Source organism: Ostrinia furnacalis, unplaced genomic scaffold (assembly GCF_004193835.3).
Source record: "Ostrinia furnacalis isolate ACB-3 unplaced genomic scaffold, ASM419383v2 OfSCF0140, whole genome shotgun sequence".
Taxonomy (NCBI): domain Eukaryota; kingdom Metazoa; phylum Arthropoda; class Insecta; order Lepidoptera; family Crambidae; genus Ostrinia; species Ostrinia furnacalis.
Window position 1 is genome coordinate 420,375 of NW_021130379.1, and position 8,682 is coordinate 429,056.

Sequence of the window (8,682 nt, forward strand, 5' to 3'; positions counted from 1 at the left end):
CGGAAGGTTAATTGAATTAATTACCTTTGTGTAATGAAAATATTAAACGCGATGCGAGCGGCGGCCATTGCAGATGCAATGCATCAGGCGTAATCGAGTTACGCGGGGTTATTACGCGCCGTTCGTACGAGGGTTAAATGTGACATTCATTTTCGTTTAGGTAACTTTATTGCTGAAACAATTTTCCAGAATATTCCGCTAGTGTTGACGATATATTTTTGTCACGCAGCACCGCCGCACTGTGATATTTTCTAACGTGTGTAATATCAGAATAGAAACGTGATGTTTTCTATTTAGGCTGGGTTGAACCATCTCATTTTAACAAACGCCAAAAGTCTGTCAAATTCCACACAAAAAACACCGGTTAAAATAAAATGGCGCAACTCAACCTTAGTGTTTATGACTTAAGTGTTTGAAAATTACACGTATTTCCTAAATCATCACATGCAAGTAGGTATACTTAATTGCTCCATTATGAATCTCTAAATGCCAAAATCCCGTAAAACATATTATGAGTCCTGTAATGTTGTAAGCCTACCTATAGTCCAGTCAATGAATGCTTTAACGACGGTGTAGAGAGAAATCCGTGGAACACAATTTCTGACCTCGGGACTTTATTTAGACTAGTTAGGAGGTGAACATAGCAAAAGTCCCCGCCCTTAGCCCTTAAGCCGGCGGGGAGAGGGGGGTTTAAAGGTACCACTTTTCGGTTTTTCGCTTAATCCTCGGAAACAATGCGTCCTAGTGACATGACTACTATGAACCAAAAAAAGCTTATTCGATTTGCTACAGGTGAGATAGTCAAATTTTTCTATATCTTGTATAGTTTTCGCGGCATCTGCACTAGAAAGTCTGTAATATTGGAAATTTTATTTTTGTCTTACATGTTCCCATCAGGAGAAAATCGACTAAATCAAAATTGAGCTAATATTCTAGACATGCGGGAGCATGTTAAGCCTAGTTCCAGGGAGGGGACTGCACCGTGCGTATATTTAGACGAACCACTTGGAGCCACTTTTGACTCCTCATCACTCAAAAAGTACTGTGCATTAACACTTCAAATTTGGCTCATGTGTTGAGACTTGCAAGATAAACATCAGCTTCAAATTTCATAAATATACCTCAAACGGTTATTTAGGTATTGACGTTCAAAAATCGACATTTAGGGCACTAAAATCTATCTATCACCTGTGAAATATTAAAATTTACTGATTTTTTATTTGTTCCTTTGTATTCACACAACTACCTATCTGGATGCCAATTTTGAACCTTCAAGGTCATCTGGAAGTGGTTAGAATTTGGTCTTATAGGTCAGCCATGTAGATTTTTGGACGTCAATACCTAAAGAACCGTTTGAGGTATGTTTATGAAATTTGAAGCTGATGTTTATCTTACAAGTCTCAACACATGAGCCAAATTTGAAGTGTTAATGCACAGTACTTTTTGAGTGATGAGGAGTCAAAAGTGGCTCCAAGTGGTTCGTCTAAATATACGCACGGTACAATCCCCTCCCTGGAACTAGGCTTAACATGCTCCCGCATGTCTAGAATATTAGCTCAATGTTGATTTAGTCGATTTTCTCTTGATGAGAACATGTAAGACAAAAATAAAATTTCCAATATTAAAGACCTTCTAGAGCAGATGCCGCGAAAACTATACAAGATATAGAAAAACTTGACTATCTCACCTGTAGCAAATTGAATAAGCTTTTTTTGGTTCATAGTAGTCATGTCACTAGGACGCATAGTTTCCGAGGATTAAGCGAAAAACCGAAAAGTGGTACCTTTAAACCCCCCTCTCTCCGGCGGCTCAAGGGCTAAGGGCGGGGACTTTTGCTATGTTCACCTCCTAACTAGTCTTAATAAAGTCCCGAAGTCAAAAATTGTGTTCCACGGATTTCCATCTATAACGCTTTATTGACTGGACTACTAGGTAAAAACTGAAAGTATGCTTAGTGCGACGAATAGTTGGAAAAAATAATTATTGCTAACTGACCTTAATGCTGCTGCCGGTCGGCCTCGGGAGCCTAGCACCATCTAGCGAACCGTTGCGCCAGTTCGGGCGTTATTTCATACAGGATAGAAGTTCATCTGAAACAAACGAAATAATCTGAATAGCGGTTTAAATACAGAGGTCCCTTGTATTTAAACCGCTGAGTTAATTAAATAACACATTCATTTTTCAAATACAATATATTTTCGCCATAGTCTAACAAAACATAGATAGGAGCAGGTTTTTAATAATAAATAACTAGCAAGAACTAGAACATGAACTTTTTATCATGCTTGCACGCCAGTAGTATCTAGAAGTGCCTTTTCACTTTACTACTGCAATATTGCCTCAAAGAGTCACGAGTCGTGATACAACTTGTATAGTTACTAAAAGCAAATCTAAACTGATTTACGACCAATCGAAGAACCAATCCAAATGTGGATAAATATTGAATGGACTCCGTGTACATCGGCCTACAGAGACTGTCAATCCGACAGTTAGTGGCTCAAAGCTATTGGGTTTGGAGGAACTTGTTAATTGGAGCTCTAAACTGTTTCGACATCAATCCATTAGTGCGACTGTTCGAGTGATGCCACAGTGTAGGCACAAACAGTAGCTCTATGGTACAGTTACGCCCGTATTCACAAACGATGCTTGCTTAAGTCGAGCACAAAATCAAACGGACAGCGTTGAATAGAGCTCTGCGATTGGTTCGTGTCTCACCCTGTGCGTCCACGCGCACTGTGAGACCTCATAGTAATGTTGTGAATACGGGCGTTAGCATAAAATAGTTCGTAACACCCAAAGCGACCACAAAGTTGACATCATCATCATTTCAGCCACAGGACGTCCACTGCTGAACATAGGCCTCCCTAATGGCCGGCCGGTTGGTAGCGACCTACAAAAAGCTGACAACATAACCTTAATTCAAGGCGTGTTTTGAGCTTTTTGGTTACTTTGGGTATCACGCACGAACTATTTGATGCTGTACAAGGTATTCCGTTAAATGAATTCGGAATCTGACTTCGGAATGACATTTAACCAAGGGTATCCTTATTTTATACTACCAAAATATCATTTAAATATCATATTCTGTATCTACACACCAATTTAATCACGATACTGAATATAAATATTTAGGTAGCACTGTTATGTCCACAATGACACTATCACTTCAATCTATTTGTACGAGTGGGTTGTATGGACAGATTTGGATAATAGATAAAGCCTTTGACAATCCTACAGTCGATTATCAGCTCATTGCACATGCAGCTAGTAATCAAGCTAAAATGTTTCGCTCATGGCCTTAGTGAGAGCGTCGCAGAGATGCGATTGAAAGATATTTTGAGAGATAATTTAACATCTTTCTCTATTTTCTTGCAAACAAATAAATCTACCTGAGCAGATAATTCAATTCCGTGCACATTATTTTAGTCCAGTGGAGATACTAACACATGATCTGTGATTGTCAAATTTTATGTAGGTTACATTACTCTAAAGTAGAGTCACTCATAGTATAAAACAAAATCGCTATCTGCTATGTGTCCCTGTGTATCTTTAGATCTTTTAAACTAAGCAACGGATTTTGATGCGAAAACACTGATAATTTTAGAGGTTTCTAATGCGATGTCGTATTGTTGATATCAGCATTGCACCCATACGAAGTCGGGGAGGGTCGCTAGTTAATCATAAAAGTCATTTCAGTTCTCAATCGCACATTACGCAATATTTGCAATTACTTTATTAACATGAAAGTTAATTAACATTTGAAGGCGGACACCGCCATTAATGATGATTGACTGCCAACAGCAGATGGTTCAGTACAGCAATTATTGTCACTGTCAGCATGTATCGATTGAGTGGCAGTATTTACCTGCGTGCTGACAATATAACTAACATTTTTACCATTGTAATATTAGTTTTTAAAATATTATTCGATATCTAACATTAACTGATTAAAGTCACTAGCTTCTGTCAATGGGTTTACTTGCGTGGATACTATCTGTAATATTATACAGAATACATTATATTCCTAACTAAAGGCATAGATCTATACCGTGTCTCACTCCTTATCCAATTTCTCTATGGGCGTACCAAAGTTAATTAATTTTGGTTCAGCGGTTGAAGCGCTGAAATGGTTACACAAAGCTTTGTCTTGTAAGTTTAACTGATATTGTGAAAATTACATTAACCCAAAGTTAAACTGTTGGGTTTTAAATGATATTCTTAATATTCTTACAAACTTATAGCGTTTTTAGGTACATATTACAATGCAACAGCTCTAGGCTTGGGCAATGGGTTTAGCAAATTAAAATACAGCACCCAAACACCCATGCTCGCATATTGCTTTGTCAAATATTCGTGTAGTTGGTGTGAAAAGAAAATACGGCCTAAAGCAACTATTGATCCCGGCCCCTGAGCCGGCCCGTGGGAGCCGCCGCCTGCCGTGGGTCGTGAGCCGAGTGCCGAGTGCCGTGTTAATTACAAAGGATTTCGCGAACGAATCCGCTTGTGGTCATGTAAGGTTTATTTTATTACGTGCGTCCTTAAAATTGAATTTGTTTTGTCGTTGTTGAATTGAATTTTTTTAATTGCCGCATTAAAGGGGGTTTTATGAATGACACTATGTATAATAGTTTAAAGAGAAATGCAATCAGTTAATAATTTTATATGCATTAGAAGTAAACGCGTCCCACGCATCTTCTTATTACACTAATTCGTGGATAGAAGATGCTTTTTCCTTATTGACTTTAATTTTTTGATGGATATTAATCTTGAAGGTGTGTATGATTTATTTCCATTTTTTTATTATTAAGTGAAAGTATATTTTTGACAGTCTGTTACAAGCATTTAAAAATTGCCATTTTTGTTTTATTTTTGCCCAAACTTTTGAGTGCTCGTAGCAAGTGCTACGAAAATGCTACGAGATTTCTGTTGATGAGAAAAACAAAGCGTTTTATAAAGCTATTTTAGAAGGACATAACATGCTGGCAACGCAGTTAACGACTTGTTCCAGACTTACGACAGAATTCACAATATTTATATTGGAAAAATATTGAAGCAAGTCAAGGGACTGAATATTAGAATAAAATACAGCCAATAGCTGGATAAAAATGAAGTATGCTCCCTATCATCTATCATGATTGCATTTATGTAAATATATTCTTTTGTTAGGTGCCACATAGCAAACGCGCATAAATAAGTGGTTTTGACGACACATCGTATATAAGTAATACTAATTTTGGCTTACGGTCCAGTTTGTAATTTATTAACACTTTTTCTTTACGATGAAGCCTAGACTGTAAACTGTTTGTATACCTATTACAAATAAATAAAACTGAGATTTGTTAGTAAACATGTATCAAATAATACGGTTGGAACTCCAAGCGAGCTTAGATGTATCGGATTGTGGGAATTCTATCAGGCTTCTGAAAATACAATTCGAATGCGAATCGAATAACACGTCATGCAGCTGCACGTCTAGCGCCGTGGGAATAAGCCTTGTCTAGTTCGCTCGCTCCACGGCTTATCACCAGGTAGTGTTCCAGAAAATAGAGAAAATATAAATCCTATACCTTTTAAGGATGGGATTTCACATTGAATAACAAGAAGGTATTTCGAGACTAGCGCCCGTATTCACAAACGATGCTTGCTTAGGTGAAGCAGCAAATTGAACGCATAGCGTTGAATAGAGTTCTGTGATTGGTTCGTGTGTCACCATGTGCGTCTACACGCACTGTGAGACCTCATAGCCATAGTAATGTTTGTGAATACACGCGTAAAAGAAGTTAAAAAAAAGAAGCACTTGGAAATAGTTAAAAGCCTTTTCAATAAGACAAAAACTACTTTAGCAGGTTTTCTTATATTCGAGAAATCTGAGCGATATTTATAGATGAAGAGATAAGGCTTTAATATTTTGAAGATAATCACATTATGTATAAGCCCAGATAAAAGATCTGAATATTAAATAAGTTATGGCTTTTATTTATTCGAAGACAAAACCGGATAGTATTCCTTGGGGTATTCTCGGATTCGCGTTTGGGTTGAAAAATGTATTTTATGAAAATCTACGACTAAGAATTTACGCGGCTCTTTATGTTTTAATTTCATGAATTTTCCTTTCAACCTTTTTGAAGGATGTTGCGAGATTTGTCCACGTTTTGGAATTACGCAGCATTATCTTGTACAAATCTCGCAAATTAATTCAATCGCTCAGGGTCCGGGAGAAAGCCCATGCCATACAGTTCAGCCAGGTCAAAAACATTTTCAATTTCGTATGTTCTTATCCAGTTACCAATAGTTTGTTAGTTACAAAATTCATGGCGTCGTTAACAATAAATTATTTTCCTCTATTTTAGTACTTCTGAAAAGTAATCGGCCGATCGTCTAGTCGGTATATCGCCGTAAAGGACGCGATTGCTAACACTCGCGAACCTTAAATTTTCTTCAAAGCTAAACACTAAATTAATTAAGTAAGAAATTAATTCTCTTTATTTTAGTAGCCGTGAAAAGTTATGCCATCTGGCCGTACCTAATCGGTATTGTATCTTGTCATAAGCGACGATCTGCTGAACTGCTAAAATAATTAAAAGTGGAAACATTTCTGTATGAAACATAAAATCATTAAAAAAAACTAGACTAATCATCGGAAGTAATAAGTAATAACCCCCTCAAATTACTATGTGCTGGTTGTCCTCCCCGGGCATCGAAGCGGGCGCGAGGGGTCGTTTGCGCAACTAATTTGGTCGCGATGCTATCGCGCATCCATCACTCGCCCGAATTAATCAATGCCAGCAATTTATGTTGGGCCCACTGGACTTATTTGGAGGTTACAGTTCTCCGGTAAAGGATGTACCTAGTAGTTAATGAGATGGTTTCGGATAGGTAAGATTAAGTTGGGGTAGATAGACTGAATTAAGAGACTTTTCTAATGTGCGACACAGCTATAATAAATTACTAACGTGGTTGACTGGTAGAGAATGCCACTCGTCATTAAGTCCGCCACTGTACATTTACTGTACTTTTATATGCAAAAGTGTAAATAAATAAATTAAAGAGTAAAAATTTGCATTTGTCCTAAATTAGTGAATGTAGATGCAATGTGAAGAGCACGTAGCGATAAGCTCATGAAACAGGCGATAGTAAAGAAAAGTTTATAACAAGGAAGCTTTTTGTTACGTCTAGAAACTAACAACTTATTATGTCATCCAGTTACAATACTTTCAACTAGAATTTTAGTCAAGTCTCGCTTCAAAATAACTCAGGATTACAAAGTCTCCAATTAGGTGAAACTAAGCCGAGCGAGCTCTTAACTATCCCGTGCACTTTGCGCCATCCTATCCCATAAATTGGCAACTTTATACCGTTACCAGGTATTTTATACCGGTACGGTATCGCCACACTCGAACAGAGACAGTAACCTCACTGAAGCAGAATGCAATAAATTCAAGGCTTAACTCCTCCAAGAAACATCATTTTAGTCCAGAAAACCCACCTACTTTTCACTTTATTGGAAAGAAATTATTAAGTAAAAACTTTAAAGATTCCTATTGCTTTACAAAATCAAAGGGGAAACTGAGACTTGGCAGGACATAAAAAGCATGTAAATGTATTAAAATAAGATGCAACAGTGTTTTTATCTGTTAGCTTTAATCTTTCATACACTTAGTTTTAAAGGAGATTTCTGCATCCATTTACACTGCGATACCGTTGTGAAAAGCTGTCGGCATCCGCTTTAGAGTGGTTACGTGGAAAGTACCGAGCAAGCGAGGAAATCCCCTGAAATGTTGCGACAGCATGGGCTAGGGACGGGACAGCAATCATATCGAGAGATATTGTTATTGAAACAATTTTAAACGTCTCTATTTACCGTGTTCCTTACGAGATATAAGTGTAAATGTAGTAATTTTATGGATCCAAAGTATTTGATTTAACCTATCCAAAAATAGTTACCTAGATACCAAGGCGATTTTAATTAAACATAAGAATATGTAGGATGTAGGTTTAAATACAAAAACAACTCTATTTGAAAATAAATTAAACTGTTCCATTTCTATTATGAAACATCGATGGTTAAACAAACTGCACTAAGCCAATTCAGCAAAGCTTCATGCAACGGATATTGCCACTATATTGTTTCTCCACCCACCTAATCTCCCTAGAAATAAGTAAAGAAGTTGCTCAAAATATCTAGTTATTTTTATCAGTCTCTAGATACGTTTATAAGCCCGTTACTATAATCTGCTCTAAAGGTATCGAACCAGCACTTTAGGGACTTAATATTTAATAATGCTAGATGAAAAACAAAGTAACATGATGATAATGTAAGCTTTTCGTACTTTAGGTTCAAAGAAAAAGAAAATTGTTAATAAAGACTGGTGTATTTTTAGTCTTAAAAGATTTAAAAAATAGAGACGAGGTATGATATTACACACAAATATGAATCTTCATGCCAAGGGCAAATTGGTCGAATAGAATCTTGAGCGTCTTTAAGTATATCATAGTTTGAAATATCACATCTCTTTAGTCAGCACAAATGAAACAAAATCTATATTTTTAAGTAATAGCATAGGTACATTGGATTTAAACACCTTTTAAACTGACTGCTGATAAGTCACCTTTACAAATAACAAATTGGATGTACCAAACTGCTGAACCTTCCCATTCCCAGCCGGATATTGGCACTAGATC